The sequence below is a fragment of the Gopherus evgoodei genome, chromosome 13 (assembly GCF_007399415.2).
Source record: "Gopherus evgoodei ecotype Sinaloan lineage chromosome 13, rGopEvg1_v1.p, whole genome shotgun sequence".
NCBI lineage: Eukaryota > Metazoa > Chordata > Testudines > Testudinidae > Gopherus > Gopherus evgoodei.
In genome coordinates, this window is record NC_044334.1 from 16,365,983 (window position 1) to 16,387,752 (window position 21,770).

The window sequence follows — 21,770 nt, forward strand, 5'->3', positions numbered from 1 at the left end:
TTTGTAATACTGCCACAAGATACATTGAGTGTGTAGGTGCATTCTAAAACTATGAAGTACTGCAGTAAAACACTGGCTGGAATTTGCTTCCCAGTCACTTTTTATTCCCTTTTTAATTTTGCAGTAAGTGTTTCTGCATTGAGTTTAAAACTGGCAGATAAAATGTTTAAAACTGTGTGGCTGGGCTTTGAAGTGTCTGCTTTGTCCTGTGTCTTTGATGTATTCTATATGTCTTACATCTGTAAGGCTTATTGCCAGAAGCAATGAAAAGGAAATTAAAGGGACAATCAAGATAATCATTGAAAAAAATTCCTTTTCCTGGCAGAGATTTTGAAATGTATCCTGTCAGTGGTGATTTTCTGCAAGGATGGCCTTTAGGCTTCATGTAGTATCTTCATGATGTATTTCTTGAATACCTGGCATATAGGACTTTTCTTCTGCTGCTGGAAAACTGCAGTGCTTTTTCTTTTCTCACATGGAAGATAACAGGAAAACAGACGCACCCATGCAAACCCTTGTTCTGTACCATGCCCGTGGCTGTTTGGAATATTGCTAATTGATTTATATCTTTGCTAAAGTCCTGCAATATATTTATTTTTTGAGGTAAGTTGCCCTGTTTCAGCTATCTTTTGGTTTCTTTAGTAGCTTTAAGATTTATAGCTAAGATTTAAATGCCTTTTTAATGTTTTTTTGGTTGTTTCGTGGGCATAAGTTTTGGTCTAGCATTCTACGTACCCTCTCTGTTTCCAAGTCAGTGCCTGGGGGTAGTAGAAGGAACTGTGAATTAGGATTTGCTGCATAGAGCCCCTTGGCCCTCCTTTATTGGGTTGTTTCACAATTGGCATGGATTTCCCTAGCTTTTTATTCAGAAATATTCTCAGATATGCTTCTTAAAAGCCTCAATCTTGATTGTGTTCTGCAATGCTAAACTACAGATTCCTGCTGGTTTTCCATTCCTCTGGGTTTGGGTGATGAGGCTGGAGTTTGTTCTGCATTCCTGGACTTTCTAGACTTTGGTGCCAAATTCCTATTTTAGTCCTTTAGTTAAGAGGACATTTCTAAATTGTGGAATAAGGAGGTTCGGTGCCGGATCACTTCCAGTCTCTGCCATGATGTGCTTCACAAGTCAGGACAAGGCTTAAAATATGGAAAAAAACTTCCAAAGAGTTTTTTCACACTTCTGCCAGCTGTTGCTCCTGTCCCTGGGAGGAAGTGGAGGATTGAGTTGCAGGCTCTGCTCCAGCATCTCCACCAGTCACCACTTCCTTTCTCTAAAAGGATGAGGACTAGTAAATTGGAGGCCTGGCTTTCTGCTGACTGTTGCTTCCTTTCTCTGAGGGAAAGGAGGGATCATGTTAGGAAGCTGTAACTCTTTGTCTTTCTTTCCTTTCCTTTCCACAAAGTAAAGTTTAAAAAGGAAAATTTGGTGTCAGTAGAAGACTTGATATTTTTCTTGTGTTGCATGTGTCTTCCAAGCCATTTTTTTCTAGTCTCTTTATTTCCCAAAGCAAGGGATGGAAGTTTGATTATTTCACAAGGCACAAACAAGGATAGATGGGTAGTGTCATGAAATAATTGTTCGTGTTTTCTAAGAGCATAAAGGCCAAATTGTAGAGGATGGAGTTGCACCTGCTTACAATAGCTCTGAATTTTGCCCTTAATGTGTCTAAACTTTCCTGGGGATAGGGTAGGGTAACTTGAAGTTATTTGGTAACTCAAATTGCTATGTCTTTAGGGCTTCATTTAATCTGTCTGCTTAGTATCTCCTATTTACTTTAAGTACAAGATAGTTAAAAAATAAAAGGTAAAATTCTGCTGTCAGAAGTGCATGTTCAGCTCCCAAGGTTTTTGGTGTATCTGAAAGCATTTGTTTTAAGGCTTATTTAGAAATGTTTGAAGGGCTTTCGAAAACAAGAGAAATGGAAATGAAGGAAGGGGCATTGTAAACGTGTGGCCTCACCCCCACGGCGCCTCCTGCTGGTTACTTCAGGGAATTAGCTCGATTCCAGCTACGGAGCGCCCTCTGCAGGCTGGTGATCCACCTGTCCTCTGCTGGCCCCGGGCCCCTCCCTGGACCTCAGTGCCCCTTTAACTGGGTCTCCCCCCTCCCAGGGGAACCCCACCCCACTATCCCCACTTTGCCTCAGTATTGGCTACGGCCCAGTCATTGTCTAGCCCCCACACTCTGGGGCAGACTGCAGTATCAGCCACTCATCATAGGCAAAGGGGTTTTGGCCTGACTGCCTTTACTGTCCCTCTGGCTGCCCCTCTGCAAGCCCAGTATCTTGGAGGCCTAGAATTAGGCCCTGCAGCCTGGGGAGTTGCTGGCCTAGGACTTCCCAGCTCCTAAGGCTTTTTTCCCCAGCCCTGCCTTCCTTTAGGTCCCCTGGGTGAGTCCTCAAGCAGCCAGGCCTGTCTCCCTCTCCAGTCAGAGAGAAACTTTGTTTTTGGCTTCCCTGGCCTTCTTATTAGGCCTTGTGGCTCAGTTTGGGACGTGGCCCCAGCTTCCGCCACTTCCCCAATAAGCCCAGCTTAAAGGCTGCTTTCTCCAGCACCAGCCCCTTCCCTGGGCTGTTTTTAACCCCTTCAGGGCAGGAGCAGAGGTCCACTCTGCTACAGGCATTTCACAAATAAAATGGCTTATCTTACAGATGGATGAACAGAAGCACTCAATTATTATTTTTTGTTGCAAGGTCAGTAGTAGAACTAGGCACAGAACTATGGAAGAGTTGGAGTAGACCCTTCTTTTATGCAAAATAATGCACATATTAGGGCCCAACCCTGAAAACATATGCACAATAATAATTTTACGCATTTGAGTAATCCTGTTGAAACGGCTTACATGAATAAAGTTATGGGCATCTTTGTACAATCAGGCCTCCTAACTATGATCTGTCCACTCAGGACAGATTGCTTACAAAAATTATTAAATGAAATACTCATCTTTGAAAGAGCCTATCCTCTGGTATACTTGAAGCAGCACACCTCACAGGAGGTGGAAGATGCCCTTTCTAGGGTTATATATTTGTCTCTTGTGACTAGAAGGTGAGTCACCAGAAGCATCCAAACACACTGACTCTGGTATTTATATGGGATGATCAATAATACAGGTCAGATATTATGGGTCCTACTTCTCCCTGGGATTCAGTTCTCGTTAAAATCAAAGGTCGACCTCAGAAAACTAGACTTTGACTCTATCACTTTGGAAGTTCATGTTTGCATCATAATAGGAGAGAATTAAGTATTTTCACCCCAAATTTACAAAAGGGGACACTGAGGCACAGAATGATGAATAACTTGCTGCATAAAATGGAACCACAGCTGGGATTAGAATCCAGAAGTTCCTGTCTTAGTCCTATGCATAAACCTTAACTTTTTTTTATAAAGAGTTGAAACACTTTAATATTAAAGAACAACATGAAAGAACTAATTCCAGGAATCTCCCACATCTATTCATTGAGGCCCAGATCCACAAAAATATTTAGACTCCTTACTTTAATGAATATCAGTGGAAGTTACAAGCCTAAATACCTTTGTGGATCTGGGCCTTTGTCCATCCGTCCCAAAAATCAGACTTACCAAAAAAATCAAAATAAAATAACCCACAACCTTTCTCTTAGCAGAGCTGGTTAAAGTAAGAGGTCACGTTACCTGCCTAGCTCACCAGTGAACTTAAGCTGTTTTCATGTAAACCCAGGCAAATTGGAAAGGGAAGAATACCCCTTTCATGGGCTTTTTAGGAATTTCCCTGCCGAGGACCCATAAAAATTGGCAAGGACAAGAAGGATTCATTACACATCTTCCTGCATCTCCAGGAGCAGCAGCATAAATTCTCTTCATTATGACCTGTTTCACAAGAATTATGGAGAGGTTTGATGTGCAAAGGTACAGAAAGCAGGGCCAGGTGTTTCTGGCCCAAGATTGTTCCCCAGTGAAGACTGAAGGGCTCCTACACGCTATTCTCTCATCACCATTTTAAACCAATTTAAAACAGAAATGAGGAAATTGTTTTTACGTTAGTCCAAAAGGAGCTTCCTTCTCACAACATTTTCTGATGTCAATGGGTGTAACAGTAATGCTGAGCTGAGTCAGGTGACTGGGACAGGAAGGTAAAAAATCAGCCTTATACCAATACTCTTGTGTGACAGAGTAACCTTTATTATAATGAGAGATGAAGGCACTTGGCCCTTTTAGTGTGATATTATTTATTCTTCTTCGAGAGATGTCCCTGTTGGTGCTCCACTCCAGGTGTTGGTATGCCCCTGTGCCTTCAGAGAGTTTTACAGCAATGCCCGTACGGGGCCTGCACATGCAATGCCTTCCTCGTTGTCTGGTGAAGTGTGCGAAGTCTGCGTGTGTGACCCGGACCCCCCAATTCCTTCTCAGCCATCCCTGGCCTGAGACGGAGCTCCATAGTCCCATTCATACCTAGTTTTTCGGTCTGATTAGTTAATGGTTATTTAGTATTAGCCAGTTTAGACAATTAGTTCTTTTTAGTTTCTTTCTTTATTGAAAGAACAAAATTATTTTTTTAACCCATAGTTAGATACTCGCCCTGTTATGCTAGGCTCACCGGGTTTCAAACAGTGCACCTCATGTGCAGAAGTGATGCCAGTATCAGACGGACACTCATAATGGGTCCGCTGTTTGGGTGAATCCCATGTTCCCCAGAAGTGTACCCATTGCAGCAAACTTAAAGTGAGGGCATAAAGAGACAGGGACCTGAGGCTCAAACTCACTCTCATGGTGAAGTCCCTGAGACTGGCCTTCGACCTGGGACAACAGCCCCTTGGGTCACTGGCTCCTTCGCCACCTATGCCCCAAAATCAACAGGACCAGCAAAAAGTGACCTCCTGCGTTGTCTCAGAGAGCGCAAATGAGTAAAAAATGAGATCGCTCTCATCAGTGTCAATTGCACTGTGCTTCAGCATGTACAATACCCCAAGCACTTCCAGCACCGTCTATAAGATGGCCACCGCCAGCACCCACCACCCTGGTACTGAGGTGAATGGCTCCAAGTTGCTGGCCTCCACCATGGCACCACGGGCGCCTCCAATGGAGACGGCACCAGTGACTGCTCCTGCCTTGGCGCTACTTCCAAAGACTTCTGGAACCAGGGTGCCAACACTAGCGGCATCGGCATCCACACAGACCTCCGCACTGATGGCACCAATAACACTGTTTCCCACAGCACCCATACCATCGGTACTGCATTCGTTCCTGCACCATAGGGGTTCTCTTCTCTCATCCACTCTGCAGTCTCCTCTCTTGGGTACTGATGTTTCCCTGAGACCATTGGCTCCACATCAGCATCCATCTCCAATTCCATCGTGAGTCTCCAGTGACGAGGACGATGAGGCTCAAGGGGTATTCTCCCCTCATCACTCTTCCCCTGTCAGAACACCCATGGCCACTGCACTACTCAGATCTCAATCATCTTCTGATCATGACATCCCTCCTTGGTATGGACACCTATGGCTGGGACCTCCCATGGGAGTCATATAGAAGACGCCACAACAGACACACTAGTCCTCATAGGAAAGCATCAAAATCCCCACCTCCACTTTCACACAGGGTGGAGGAGAACATACAGGAAAACCCCGTGGCAGAGCAGGCAGTAAATACTGCCCCAGACATCTTGCCACCCACGAATTCCTCCTCTTCTCCTGATGAGGCTATAATGCCTCCACCATGAACAACAGTGGATGATTTATCCCAGTTTCAGGACCTGTTTAAAAGAGTGGCTGATGAACTTAAGATCACCCTTGAGGAGGTATTGGAAACTCAGCATGAGTTAATCGACATCTTACAAACTTCCTCCTCCTTTAAGATAGCAGCATTGATGGGTAATGCTATCATGGACCCAGCAAAAACAGTATGGCAAACACCAGCCACAATTCCACCTACCTGTTAAAAAAGCTGATTGAAAATACTATGTCCCATCTAAGAGATCCAAATTCTTATTTACACATCTGGCTTCTAATTTGCTGGTGGCAGAGACGGCCAACCAGAGGGGCAAGCGACAACATTTCAGATCTACCTCTTCAGACAAGGCTAGACCTCTTTGGACGAAAAGTCTGTGCTTCCTCTACATTCCAGTTCAGAGTGTCCAATTATTCAGCCCTACTGGCTGAATGACCACAAGTATGACCACAAGAACTAAGCTAAGTTTTTAACAATTTTATTGATGATATTCTGGAAGCAAAGAGACAACAGTTCAAGTTATTAGTTTCCAAAGGCCAAAGCATCGCCCACACGGTTCAGGATGCTGCCGACACTGCAGCCAGATCCACTGTCACAGCTGCAGTCATGCAAAGGGCCTTGTGGTTCACATCTTCCACATTCCCCCACGAAATACAGGACACAGTGGAGGACCTCCCATTTGATGGAGAGAGGCTGTTCGCAGCTAAGACGAATGAGATTCTTCACACTATGAAGGACTCATGTGCCACACTCCAGTCTCTTGGTATCCAAACACCTGCCACAAGGAGAAGACAGTACAGACAGAGCCATCCCGTCCATAGGACGGACTGGGGCAACTGCCCCGGGTCCCGCACTTTGGGAGGCCCCGTGCTTCAGGGGGATGCCCAGGGTGGGGAAGCAGGGCGGCCCGGGAGGCTAGCGGGGGGCCTGACTCTGGCAGCAGGAGTCAGGTCCGCGCCCCACACTCACCAGCCCGGGCATTAATTTCTTTTTCTTGCTCACAGCTCCCGGGGCTTGGGCTCAGTCTCTGTGGCAGCAGCAGCAAGCGACCCGTCCCCAACCTGCTCCACTCCACTGGCTCCCAACATCACCTGCCACCACAGGGTCTGAGCGCCCCCCTGCACTAGTGCTAGGGCAGGCTGACGCAGGCTGACCCTGACCCTGCCCTTCCACCTCGGAAAGACCCTTCTCTCTTCCAATGGGACCCTCCACCAGCACGGAGAGCCCCTAGTGCAGGTGAGTGCCAGCCAGTAGTCTTCATCATCCCTCGCCCAGCACTGGTGTCCCCCCGGTGCCCCACACCTTCCCCTTGCATTGCCCTTTCTCCCCTCTCCCAGCACTGGGTAGGGTCTTCCAAGGCCACTCCAGGCCAGGGCCAGCCCTCATGACCCCCTGCCTCAGGGTCCTCCTTGCCTTTCAGCTCTCCAGCTTTGGGGCCCCCCTCATCGTAGTACCAGGACCAGGGTCCCACAATTGTGCGCTCTCCACCCCCACCAGCCCTGGGGTCCCCATCCATCTGCTTTTCCATCTCCCGTCCCTCTCCCAGGCCCCAGAGAAAACAGATATTAGAGGCCCTCCTCCATCATGGAGGGTTGTGGAGTCCCCATGCACCAGGGCACGCATAGGCCCTCCAAGAACCACCCAGTTCTGGAGACATGGGTTCTCAGTGTTGTTAATGTCAATTACATTTTTTAAAAATCCACTGAGGGTAGCGAGACCATATGCACCTGGGAAGTGAGTTTGCTGCAAGGAAGTCCAGGAAGGGGAATTTCAGAAAGTAAGTGGTGCGACACTGATTGTGATTGATGAGGTTTTTTTTTTAATTATATGAACTTCATTATAATAATAAAAAAGAAATACAATATAACAACATAATTATACAGCTGGGCGCTATCAATATTTAACCTGTAGCCAGCAGCTGCCCTTGAAGTTCACTGTAACCAGATTTCACCTGTATAAAAAATGTTAAGATTTACCCGGGGCCCCACACGGCCATGAATACAGGTATCAACCATACCAAAGCCCCAGATACCTTTCCTACACTCAGCAGAGACTATACAAGCAGCAACAACAACAGAGGCAAAGACAAAGGTCACAATGCCGTCGCCCACCACCAGCAATGGTGTCTCAGTCCCCTTCTTCCAATAAACAAATTTGAAGCTTTGGTCGAGGGCCTAGAAGACACCTCTTGCTGGTTCCAACGCATGGTACTATCATCTAGTTCTTTGTAGACCATTTACGCCCCTTTTACACCACGCGGGCAGCTATTACCACCTACAAATGGGCCCTAGAAGTCATCCACGAGACATGTTGGGGAGACAGGGGCACTTATGGCCAAACCCCGTACACCATCTTTCTCAAGACAAAGTTACGTTACACATCCATCCCAAATTCTTACCCAAGGTGCACTCATCCTTCCACATTAACGAACCTCTGCAGCTCCCAAGTTTCTTCCCCAAGCCGTACGCAAACTCATTCTAGGTGACCGTGCACATGTTGGATGTTAGAAGGGCTCAGGCATTTTATCTGGACAGAACAAAACCATTTCAGGCTTCTCCTAAACTCTTTGTATCCATAGCGGAATGGTGCAAGGGAGCACCTGTATTGACACAGAGGCTCTCTAAATGGATATTCTCTCTGTATTCAACTATGTTATCAGCTAAAGGGCGTTCAGCCTCCAGCAACGGTCAGGGCACATTCTACGAGGTCCATCTCCACTTCCACAGCATTTCTAAACATTGTCCCATTGACAGACATTTGCAAGGCTGCTACCTGGGCATCCGAATACACTTACCAAACATTATGCCATCACACAAGGCACTAAAATAGATACTCAGCTTGGCAAAGCTGTACTTTCCGCTGCTTTGTTTCCTACTCCAAACCCCCAGCCTCCTAAAGGGCACTGCTTTATAGTCACCGGGAGTGGAGCACCCACAAGGACATCTCTCTTGAAGACGAGAAGGTTACTCACCTTGTGTAGTAACTGAGGTTCTTCGAGGTGAGTGTCCCTGTGAGTGCTCCACTACCCACCCTCCTCTCTACTTTGGAGCTGGATACAGGCTCTGAGATGGAGAAGGAACTGAGGGGTCCAGGTTGTGCACGCGACACTTCAACAGACAACAGCACGTGAGGTAGGCACTGCGTGTGCACACCCCCTATGAGTACTGCTGTAAAACTCTGCAAGTGAACATGCAGGGGTGCACCAACACCTGGAATGGAGCACCAACAGGGATACTCATCTCGAAGAGCCTCAGTTCCTGCACAAGGTGAATAACCTTCTCTTCTGAACCTTCAGCATTCCTTGAAAATGTATATAAGGAGAGGTAATTCTAATACTTTCTAGGTTTAATGTGGTCATCTAATTCAAATGGCCAAGGAGGTTTGTACTCAGACTTCTACACTCACCTAAAAAATATGAATCTTTGGGCTGAGTATCAGACAGATGCAATCTCAGCCCCGAAAACATTTGTTGAGAGAGCCTGAAAATGGGGGAGGAGGGGAGAGATAGCTCAGTTGTTTGAGCATGGGCCTGCTAAACCCAGGGTTGTGAGTTCAATCCTTGAGGGAGCCACTTGGAGATCTGGTTCTGTTAATGAAGGCAGGGGGCTGGACTCAATGACCTTTCAAGGTCCCTTCCAATTCTAGGAGACAGATATATCTCCAATTATTTATTTATTTTTTAAAAAGAGATGGGGGGCTAAATACTGAGGCGAACAGAGTAGTATCAGTGGAGTTAATTTGCATGTGTATTGGTGTAAATGATGAGATATTGACCCTTAGAGTGGCATGCCTTTCTCGGCCTTAATATAGCATTATATTGTGTGTGTGTGTGTGAGTGTGCTGCAAATTCAGGATGCTGCCCAATTTATGCCTTACTTTGATAGTTTTAGCTGTTTGGTGACCCAGAAGGCTACAGACACGTTTGGAATGTCTGTGCTTGTTGATTACAAATCTCTAAGGTCCTTGGAAGTACACTATTTATGAGGAAAAAAATCTGGTCTGCATATTTTGGTTTTACCCCAAAGGTTATTCTTTTAAGTTTATTTATCTTGGCAATAATACCTTAAGTACAAAAACCCACAAAAATGTACTAATTCCTTATAAATTAATTCAAACAAGCACATATGTATTTGTACGCTCCTAAGGTGCAATGACCTTGGGTTCTTTTGTTTGGAAGAACAATGAAACGAATGCACTGATTTCACTGAGTGGTAAAAGGCAGGTATATTCTGTCAGGATCAGTGACTTATGCTAAGTTAATTATGATCTTCCAATAACCTATTCAACATAAACCTTTGCTCTCACTGGTCACATAATTGGAAATAAAATCTGAACATATTAGGCACAGTTTTTTGAGTGGCCTGTCCCAACACCAAAAGTACAATATGGTCATAATCCCTTTGCCATCATAAAAAAACCCCAACAACTAAACAAACAACAACACTATAGCAGGTATCACCTGGTAGTGCAGTTACGTATACTTTTCAGAGAGCTTTTCTTAGTGATCTTCGGAAGAAATACCATGTGGGATGGGAGCTTTGTTTTGCAAGGTCTGAGTAGCAGGAACTGTGCACAAAGCAAAAGCATTGGCTTTCTGCCTGGGTCTCTAATAGGAGTTGATTCTTGAGGCAGAGTTTCTTCCTGGGACCCAGAATTGGCAGCGATTCCTGGAAAGAGGGATTCTGTGCCAGTTTTTGACCACCGCTGTTCCAGAACTGGTATAAGTAAAACCAGAACTCGGAATATATCCGTACTCCATGTCATTGATTTCTTCTTCACTAGGAATCCCTCACATCTATCACTCATCAGAAGGGCAACCATACTTAATTCTTATAAAGACTGAGTAATTGGGGCTAATGTGGATGAAGTGATTATAGCTGGAGGAGTGGGGCGAGATTAAAATGTACTTTCACATCCCAGCCAAGGTGGGAAGCTGCAGCACAATACCTTTGAGGCCATGCAACTCCCTTGAAATCAGTTGTTTCAGATTCACAGTGGTATATCCAAGAGCAGGACCTGGTACAGAGTCTTTACTTGCTTTTGCAAGTTATGCCTCAGTCTCCACTGCCTCTCACCTTGCACAGTCAGGTGTATGAGTACAAAGTGAATATCAAATGCCACCAACCTGGTTTGGTAGCATTTTACAGCCACTTTACATATGTGTAAATGTTTATGCTTTGTGTACAGGGTCATTGGTGAAACATGTAGTGAGTTGCTGAGCCCTTGTTGAAATTAGCCTATTTAGTCTTATGGAATCTGGAATTTGACAAAAAGGAATGAGTGAATGAACATATTTAAATTGACTTCTAATTCTCAGATGTACTCTCAAAGTCAGTAGTTTGGCCAAGGGGTTATCTCTATCACTGACATCAGTCTGGGAAATACAGCTAATGAGCTCCCAAGGCTTGTGCCTATGATTACAGAGGCAGGAAAAGAGGAGCAGAGCTTCCAGCTATATATTCTTTCACTGGAGCAGTAGCAGTTTGCATGGGTTTTTACCTAATGGGGTGGAGAGGCTATTGGTTTTTGACAGGCATAAGTGTTAGAATAGCTCCTTTTAGCTATTCTGTTTGATTGTTGCAAACTTCATAATGTTAAAATGAGGCATGTAGGGAAGACGACAATAAAGGGTTCTAAGTACCTATCACCTCTTTACCCAGGACTGTGTTCTGCATTTTCTTCAAGTTCTTTGTGTTTTGCAAGTATGTAGCATAGATGTTAGACTTATAAGTTCCCTTTTCTAGGTGTGGGATGAAATTAACTTTGTCATAAGGCAGAGTAATTGAGTTTTGTAGGTAGAATACAGGGAGATCAGACTTTGGATGGAGTGCAGGAAACAGGGGAAACAAAATCTCCTCCTGCTTGGAAAAGTGGGATCTTCAGAGGCAAATACTTTTCATTCTATTATCTGCCTACTTAAGTATTGTAAATTCATCGCTTGCCTGTATCCTGTATGTAGAGTTCCTGACATCAGAGCTCCAAGGCGGGAATTGGGCTACAGGAACAGGAGGACTCAAGGCCAGTGCATAGACACAGATCCTTCAGGTGTATGGTCTGTGCATCCAGTGAGTTCTCCTACGAATGTGGGATCTGGAGTCTGAACCTGCTGTTTCTTCTGCTGTAAATGTAGTCAGACTGTGCAATGAGTAAATTGCAAGGGGATTATCCTGGAGTTTTCCTTCTCCATTTTCCTTTCACGTAGCCTTAATTACTTGGATTTGCAGCAGATGAATTTATTATTCACCCTGTTGTAAAATTAACAGCTTAAAAGGAGATGAGACTTCACTTTTATTGGGGAAAATTTTTACAGTGGAAACAAGGGCTGGCTGAAATTTTCTACTGAAACAACTTTTCTACAGAATTGATCTTTTGACTAAACCAAGATTTCCATTAAGCATCTGCTTTACTTGGAGAATTTAGATTTTTAATGAAAAAATTGAACACCAGAAAACTGAAAAGTTTTGGGTTGAAAACTCAAAATGTTCATTTAAGCAATGCTGCCATTGGACCTTATGGAAGTTGTGGTATGGGTCCCTCCTACCCCATTCTCCTCTATAAGCCAGGTTCCTCAGACAGATTAGATCTCCCCATAACATTACCCAGGGTACAATATGGAATGTTGAACACCTGTGTCCCCTCAGTTTTCAACTTTTACGCTGCTTTTCTGTGAGAACTACTGCTCGTGGTCTGTTCACACATAGCCTCTAGCATGCAAAATCACTCTCAGCTAAATTATATGAGTGCTTCTAACCGGCCAGTCCTGAATTATATTGCAGAGCGACACCAGCGAACTCTCAGTCCCAGACTTGTCCCCAGAAATGTGCGTCTTGTGCTACCCAGCTCTTTACTTCTGGACAATACAAGTTCATAAAAAGTCTGTCATTTCACTAATAGAAAACAATATGCACAAATCTCGTTATCTCAAATGGAGATTTCCAAGCACTTCAACCAAACACACTAGTTTAGTTAAAACAATAATACGAGTTTATTAAGCACATAAAGATCAATTTTAAGTGATTGCAGGTAATGAGGCATGACAGTCAGAATTGGTTACAAAGAAATAAAAGGTAAAATGCAAACTAATACCCAACTTTACAAGCTTAATGAATTTAAAGCAAAAACGGTTTTTCTCACCACATGCTCACAGCAGTCTGGCTGGATCTTTTAACCAGGACCCATCCCCCGGTTCAGTGATGCTTCTTTTGTCTTTCAAACATGGTTGATGACATGAGTAGAGATGATTTGGGGCCTCCTTTTCTCATTTTTATATCTTTTCCTCCTCTTCGAGAATCATCTCCAGCTAGGGTTCAGGTAACAGCCAGTCTGTTTACATGGGAACTTCCAGCTGTTCTATTACCAAGATGTAAATTTCTCACTCACACCCTTCTTCCTGCAAAAGAATGGCCACTTAACCCGGTAATAGTCCATTTCATTTTGTTAACACCTGGTTGAGACATCGGTTGCCTTTTGTCTCTGAGGAACTGGTTTGTGCCTACTTTTCTAAACTTGAATCATGTCTCAGTAAAGTCATACAGGTGAATCTTATGACTTTACATACAATGTCGCCACACATATTTTATATTTGGAGGGTGGGATGGGGGCGAATTCTGTGCCAAAAAATAAAAAATTCAGTGCCAAAAAATTAAAAATGCTAAACACACATTTTAAAATTCTGCAAAATTATGCATATTTTATTTGTCAAAATCACATAATATAATCATGCCAGTTTCAATTATTTTGGTAATTTATTTCAAAATACCTGTCAACAAGTATATTTGTAACAATACAGAGAAAAAAAAAGATTCAGGTAATTTTTTTTGACAAATAGTTTAATATAGAAATTACAATACAGGAGCATATTTCCCTCACCTCTCAGAAGCAGTGCAAAGGCTTGGGGGAGGAGCTGAGGGAGAGGGAAGGAGTCTGTGAATTAACCTAGAGGATTGTTGGGTGAGGGTGGTAGAAGTATGGAACAGGTTTTTTGGGGGGATCATTAGGGAGTTGGGGAGCCTCCCCATATCTCTCCCATTCAGTCAAGATATCTACCCCGTCTCTGTGCGTCCCTGCACTCCCTATCCCCATGTATCCTTGCAGCCTCCCTCCCATTCAGCCCCTGGTTCAGTGCTGTCATCCTACTAGCTCCTGAGCCTGTGCCCAGTCTGCTCTCACCCCATTAGCTCTTCTGAACCCCAGTCTGTGACTCTCTTACAACACCATGTGCCCCAGTCTGTCTGTCCTAATCTGGCTTTGTGGCAGGGTACTGTGATGAATGCAGCTTCCTGCTGGCTGCTTTGGTGCCACAGTGACCTCTGATAGGTGAAAGACAGAATTGCAGCACTTCTTGGGCAGAATGTATTTTCGGGGGCGGGAAATTCTGCGCTGGGCATGAATTCTGCACATGCACAGTAGCACAGAACTCCCGTAGGAGTAATTTTATCAGGTCAATAGAGATCAGTAAATTATGAGTTTTCAAGTGATACCTCACAAGGCATGCTCTGAATAAGATTTACCATAGTCTTGTAAAAAGAATGAATATAAGGGTGTAGCCCAGCAGTTCTCAAACTGTGGGTCTGGACCCCATTTTAATGAGATCACCAGGGCTGGCGTTAGAGTTGCTGGAGCCTGGGGCTGAAGCTGAAGTCCAAGCCCCTCTACCCAGGGCTGAAGCCAGGGCTCAGGCTCAGGCTTCGGTCCCCACTCCAGGGGTCATGTAGTAATGTTTGTTGTCAGAAGGAGGTCAGGGTGCAATGAAGTTTGAGATCCACTGGTATAGAGTGTCCCACAATGCAATGTGGTGGATCAGCAGGAAGGATCCCCCGTTGCATCTTTGGAAGTGTTATCCAGCCAGTGAATGAGGCCTATAGAGGAGAATTGGGCATGAAGCACCTGAACTATGACTAACTTGAGGCATCCTGGTGACATTTTCAAATAGAATCTTTTTATTTTTGTTAATTTTCCATGGGGGAAAACCTATTTTCTGATTAACAACCCCTGAATTCACTGAGGACTTATATCTGTCATTTTGATATACTGTCATTTTGATATTGAATCATACACTGAGATGGTAAAACTTCTGCATTATAATCTGCATAGAAAAAAGTGTAAATTTAAAAAAAGCTAAATTGTCTGTTGTTTTAAAAATAACAGTAAGACTTGAGTATGAGCTTCATGTGGTTCTATAGGTTGCCTGTACATTCGATTTAAATAATTATAGCGGTAATGAAGTACAGTTAAAAAAGGCTAGGTATGCTTTCTGTGATGGAAGTTCTGTTGCTGAGGCTTTGATAGCTGTAGCATTTCAAATAGCATCATACATGGTCTATAACTTGTTAGACTTAATGCACTTTTTTAAAGATAGTTTTTAAAGTGCATTCACATTAGGAAGCTTGTTTTAATGGAATTATTTTGTACTTAAAGGCAGCTCTATTCAGAAAAGTGACTAAGCAAAAATGGCACCCTTTTAGGCTTGGTCAAAACACAAGTTGCACTGGTTTAATTAAAAGTGTAATATTGCATTATATTTGTTAACCAAGTGCAACTTTGTGAGTAGATACTACCCCAGTTTAAACCTGGCTCACATAGGTTTAATTTGTTTAAATACTAATTTAATTAACTGGAGCATGCTAAAGCAATATAAGCCATGTTTAAACAGAATTGCACTGGTTTAACATTTCACTTCAATAGGCTGTCAAGCCTAGGGGATAAGGTGGGCTTGAGGTCTCAAGCATCCATACTGCTGTGCAGGTCTGTCTGCAGAGGCTAGGAATCTCACTCCCAGCTGTAGATGTGCCTGGAGCCGTTCTCCACAGCTTTGCATCTTATTTCCCAAATACAGAATTATTAAAAAGTTGAGCATATACTCAGTTAAGACCTCATCCTTCAGCCCTTACTCAGGAGCCTAGCCCCATAAGGATCCATCTATAAAATAGCTGAAATGAAATGCCTATGCCACAGTACAGGCAGGCAAAAAACAATGCACTGGCATGGAGATTCATTATGCTCATATAGGGCCTCCTTCTGCATATCTTTCTTAATGGGAATTCTACGCAGAGGGCATAAAGCTGTGGTCCCCAACCTTTTTCATCTGGCAGGCGCCAGATGACGAGCCACGGAGGACTGTGGCGGCGGACACGCATCCGCCGAAATTCCGCCAACAAGTAGCATCATCCAGAGGTGTCGCTGCTGAAATACCGCCGAAAATCGGTGGCATTTTGGCAGTGACGCCTCTGGATGATGTAGCTTGTCAGGGGTATTTCGGCGGATGCTCGTCCACTGGCCAGTACATGGGTGCAGTTAGTCGCCGTGGTGGGTGCCATGGCGCCCACGGGCACCACATTGGAGACCCCTTGCATACAGGATTGAGTGCATAAAATAGGAAGTACACTGCACAATGCCTTGTTCAGGAGCCTGGGAAGTGGATGAATTAGGAAGGTGCTATCTGAAAATGTAAGACTCACTAGGATGTTATGTAAGGTTTTTGTTTTTTTTTAAAGTATTTTAATCCTAAAATCATTGAAGTGAGCGCATTACACATGTCACTTTTGTACACATAGATTTGTTTTGCTCTTGAACTGGCAAACTAGACTTGTTTTGGTCCAAAGCCAAATAATATATGAGGCAATTTCATGCCTTGTGAATTATAGAAGAGAATGTTTGGTATATAAAGCTTGTGTCTTCAGCCTGCTGGCTCCCCTCCAATTTCTCTTAATCCCTTTGGGAATCTTAGTTTGAACCATCTTCCAGAGCTTGAACAATTTCTAAAAGCTGGGAGATTGCTCCAGTGGAATGAAAGGAATTTCAAATATGATCCCTTTTCTCCTGGATGGAATTTCTGTTTGCTAATTCCAGATGGTGGAAAAATATGTTTTGACTTTAGCGTAATGGTCATCCTTGTTTAAAAAAAAACAAAAACAAAAAAAACACTTTCTGGACTTGTGCTCAAAGGACACTAAAGCAATTACTTTAAAATATTTTTCTGGGCCTTTGTATAAACTTTTAGAAAGAAGAAATTAAGGTCCTCTTTCTTACTAAAATGCATCTTCCTTCTTCACTTTTACATACTGACAAATTAGGGTAATGCACAGGGGTGAGGCTACTGGGTTTACATTTTGTGAACAGAAAAGAACAAAAAAAAGTCAGTTTGTGAAGGGAGAAGGAGGAACAAGGAATTAAACTTTTCTAATAGTTGTGCTTAAGAAGTGTGAATTATGGGCTAGTTTTGGTTAAATCAGGGGCTACTGTACCAGTTTTGGGCCTGATCCTACAACCTTGACTTATGCAAGTAAACCCAGTGACTTCAGGGGAACTATTTAGATAAGGGCTACTTGCATAAATAAGTTTTGACACACAGAGTCTTTTGACAGATGTCCCTTGAAATGCTAAAGAACTTTTTAAAAATGCACTAACATTTCTGCTGTGATACATTTAAAATAATCATGTGGATGAGGATGTATGAATGTATGCCAGGAGCATCATATGCAATGGGGAGAGTTGTCTCCCCGCATCAGACTTTGGTTTGCCCCTCCCAACTTTTCCTAAGTCTGTATGCTCCATTCTGTCTTTCACGTTTGTCCCCTTCTCGACTTTGCAAGATGTAATATAATCATCTATAATGTTCTGTATGCTGACACAATTTTGCTCCCTTCCCCTGAAATTTTTTTCTGAAATGATGCCCCAATGTATGCAAAGCTGAATCTAGACATACATCTGTAAAATGCTTTGGACCCCTATGATGAGATGGTATAAATGTACATCATAGACATCATTTTTCAGATACTTTCCTGTACAATTTTATATAAAGAGCAATTCCTAAATTATCCTTAATGTCACTCATAGTATTTAAAAAGAGCAAACTTTGGTGTACATAATGTACATGCTATAATGCTTGATCACTTCTCTTAATTTGTTAAGGACCAGAGGTCCAAATTTTGCTTTCTGTATTGGTATAAATAGTATAATTTAAATCAATAGGGCTACTAGCCTACTCATATGAGTAAAGGGAGCAGGATTGGCTCCATATTTTTAAAAGGAGCCATGAATTGTATGAAAATGCTTAATATATAAACATGTTAAAATGTTTATGTAGTTTTTTCCCTTTCCCTTCCCCCATGTAGGATGGTAGAGTGTGAAAATTTTGCCTTAGTTATTGATGTACTATACAAAGCTTAACAGTTCAATTTTATTACAGCTTGAGCCTTTTACCATGGCAACACAAATCCCATGTTGCAGAAATGGGGCCCAGTCCTGCTTGCTTTGTAATCCATGAAAGTTCTACTATTTATTTCAATGGGATCAAAATCAGGTCGGTGTTCTCTAACAAAATAGGACAAAATTAAATATAAAAGCAAGCAGAGCAGTGTTGCTCATATATATATATACAATCCATGCAAACTAAAACCAGAGGGAAATCATTCCAGATGTACAAATCGATCAGAATAAAATTGCCAACACCTACCATACAAGAAGGAGAATCAGTGTTTTAACATAAAGTGGGCTATTAAAATGCAGTATCAACCTTAGGGCATGTCTACACTGCATCTGGGAGCAAGTCTCTTTTTTCCTAAAATGGCATGAAACCAGCATTGTTGTAACAAAAACTCTTTGTTTAGAGTAGTGATAGGATTTTGGGGCACTGTTTTGGGTACTGATAGAATTTTTCTGCAGTGTTTAAATTGGTCATCTTTGCTTCATGGGTTCTTGGTTTTTTTAAGCTGCTGAAGCTAGAACCAGACAAAATGTATCATACATTTTTTCCTTTTATGAGTTACTGGAGCAATAGTGACTAAGCAATACCATGAAGAGGGGCTTCATGCTAATGAACTACAGTATGCCTGAGTTTAAAATGTGATGAAATATATTTGAATTTTGTTGTTAACAGTTTCCCAATCTGGCTCGGTAGATACTGATTATGTTTTGACCTATCATTACAGAGTTCTCAATAACGTGTCACATGGAACTAGCATCAAGTTAGAAACCTGATAAGGTAAGACATTATTTACCAGAGTAAATAACCTCACTCTTTGGTATTAGTAAAGTGCAATATAACAGGGAATCCTGACAAGATGACCTGAAAGAAAAAAAGCAACATTTTTTGTGGTAGCCATAAGAAGACCTCATTTTGGATCTGTTTGTTTATGTATAGCAAGATGTTGGTTCAGTATTTATGTTCAGTACAGACCACAAGCTGGAAGGGATACCATCACACTCTCCTTGTGATGCAAATGGCAGGCATTGATACAAAGCTTTGCATCAGTTGATTCATTTCTGACTGGTGATAGTTTTCCCATGCTGCACTGTAGTGAGCTTATCTTCCAGTGTGTAGGCAAGGGAAGGGTAGAGAAGGGAACAGGCGGGATTATAAAGAAAGCAAAATAGGTGATTAAAAATGCATCTTGAGGGATGCCTTGTTTTCCCACTCTTCACATGGGTACTTTTTTACCACTAGCTAATGCTCTAACTTAGCTTCACATGCCAGTGTCCCTGGATGCTCAAACAGAAATGAGCAGCACTCCACAAATCTGAAAAGTGTTACCATGTAGATTAAAATGTGTATTTGCTTCTGTTCAGTCTGACGGTTTTGCTTTGATCATAATGAGGTAGATGTTGTGCATACAACATACTGCTAGGAAGACAGAGGATAATTAATACAGGGTCCTGTATATAGTGAGTGCTCAAAGAAGAGCATTAGTAATAGTGGCAACTATTCATAAGCCACATAATGTCTTGTTCATCTTTTGTTTAAAATGTAGAGCAGTGGCACTTTAAAAACAAAAAAAATGCAGTGTTCCTTGTCTTTTTCTTTTACTTCGGAGACATGAATAATCATCTTGGTAAATGTCTCTCATTAACAGAAAATTAATGAGAGTGTAGAACAGTTTATAGTTTTCTCATTACTTATCACTGAAGGATTGTTTGGGGACATAGCTTGTCATATCAGAATGTGCTAAATATCGGTCAAATTCTTCAAAGCCCCTTTGTGTTATATATGGAAGAACATATACCAGTTAAAACACATAATTGGTAGTTGAGACATAGCCTGTATTTCTTACTCTGCAACAGACTACTTATGTGATCTTGGGTGATTCGCTTATCTCTTTGCCTCATTTCCCCCATTAATAAAATGGGGATAATATCTACCTCACAAGTGTTAGGAGATTAAATTTTGAATGTCTGTAAAAGTGCCTTGAGATCCTAGATTAGAAGCTCTCTGGGATAGGGACCGTGTCTTTGTATGTGTTTTCACAGTGTCTAGAAAGAGGAGTCCCCAATCCTGCATTGGGTTCTCCAGATATTACTCCAATGTATTAAATAAACCTTGCATGGAACGGGTATAGCAATATTGGTATTTTTAAAAGACATAGATGGGTTTAAAAAATTGTGGGGGAAGCTCCAGAGGAAGTACACAGCAGGAAACTTTCAAAAATGCAAAAATAGAAACTTTCAAACTCCCCCATTTCCAGATAGAGTTGGTATTTGTCAGCAGCGCTAGCAGTTCTCAGCCTTATATCATCTAGATGAGCCTTTCTTGGACAGAAGCAGGTTCTTGACAGCTATTCTGGCATTGATGATTTAGCAAGCTTCTCCCGCCCCCCTCTTTAAAAGCTGAGTCTTTTGTCAGATTAGCAGTTACAGTCTGAGCTATTTTTCTTCCTTTCGGCTCTTCCTGGAAACTACAGTGGGACCTGAAAAAGCAATATATAATGTTCTTATTATACTAGCTGCTTACACACTTCATCCACTGGTAGAATGCAGCCACCTCTGGGGTGGAATGCTGCTTAAAGCATAACATGTTACTCCAGGACAATTTAGGACACGAAATAGTAAAACAACAGAGAAGTTAGGCAGGACACTTATTCTTCCAAGGAGTGTAGTGGGATCTCTGACCATGAGTGCTGAAAGTGTACTGTCCCACGCTGGGATGTATTGACTGAAAGGGAAGAGTGACATCTACTGAATACCCTATATACCATTTCCTACAGGCTTTTCCTTCGAAGCACTGAGGGAGGCTGACACCTGAAGAAGAGCTCTGTGTAAGCTTGAAAGCTTGTCTGTTTCACCAACAGAAGTTGGTCTAATTAAAAGATATTACCTCACTCAATGTGTCTCTCTAATACCCTGGGAATAACATGGCTACAAAACTGCATACTGTTTAGATTGTGTGATCTGATGAGATCATGGTCCAAGATGCAGTGGCTGCTGGGCATATGTGCATTAGCAGAACATCAAGACAAATGTGCTTTTAGTTTATTGATTGTCTGTTTCCCTATTGTAAAATAGCTTATTTAATAGCAAGAATTTTTAAAATGTTTTACTGTATATATTCTAACAAACAAGGCTCTTACCAAGTCAAATCCGGGGTTGACTTTGATGTAATGCTGCGGGTTTTAAAATTTTTAGCTCCTGTCCTTTATTGCTTTCTGAAAATATTCATTATGAATGGATGGCTGATCTTAAGGCAGTCTCTGTATGCTTTCCAGTTGCATCAAGCAGTCCATACCCTAAAGGAATATTTAAGCTAAGTAGGGAATAGTACAACAGCTATTCGGTGATAATAACACAACTCTAAGTCCTCTACAGCATTAGTGGCTGCAAGGATTCTGTTAGCAAGTTTCTGTGAACAGTTCAATAGATACAATAGTTAGCAAGAGATTGAAAAGTGGTTGTCTTCATGTCTCCTCATGATGACCCATCAATCTGGAGCATTGAATTATCTTTATTACTCTTATTGAATTATCCTAGGCTAGTGTGTGCCCCTAATAGCTTTTGCTGCCCTTAAGTCCTGTGGCTTCAAGGTATTTAGATTAGGTTGGCGTCTGCCATTCATAGCTAAAACCAGCTGGAGAGCTTTTATAATGGAAGGCAGAAATGGTATTTGAATTATGATTCACTGAGAAGCTGCAACTTTGTAGCTGTTAGCTTGGAGCTCTCATGTTTGGGTTGGGCATGTTCATTTCCCTTGTGTCATTGCTATATCTCACCTATATTTTTTCCATTCTCTCTCACTCTGTCTTCAGCCTGCTGGCCTCCCCCCCCCTTGTCTACGTATATCGTTCTGATTTTGGTTTTTT

At 42.5% G+C, this 21,770-nt stretch overlaps 1 protein-coding gene across 13 annotated transcripts in view; it reads left to right on the plus strand.

Annotated features, from left to right (window-relative positions):
* ARVCF (ARVCF delta catenin family member) overlaps nt 1-21,770 on the plus strand; it is a 466,295-nt gene that overhangs the window by 64,126 nt on the left and 380,399 nt on the right. For 12 of the 13 annotated variants that reach the window (XM_030583068.1, XM_030583067.1, XM_030583069.1 and 9 more), the window contains exon 4: nt 18,633-18,685. The exons of the other annotated variant lie outside the window; for it this stretch is intronic. The gene's annotated coding sequence lies outside the window, so the exon portion shown is untranslated. The remainder of the gene's footprint in view (nt 1-18,632; nt 18,686-21,770) is intronic. 13 annotated transcript variants of the gene reach the window in all.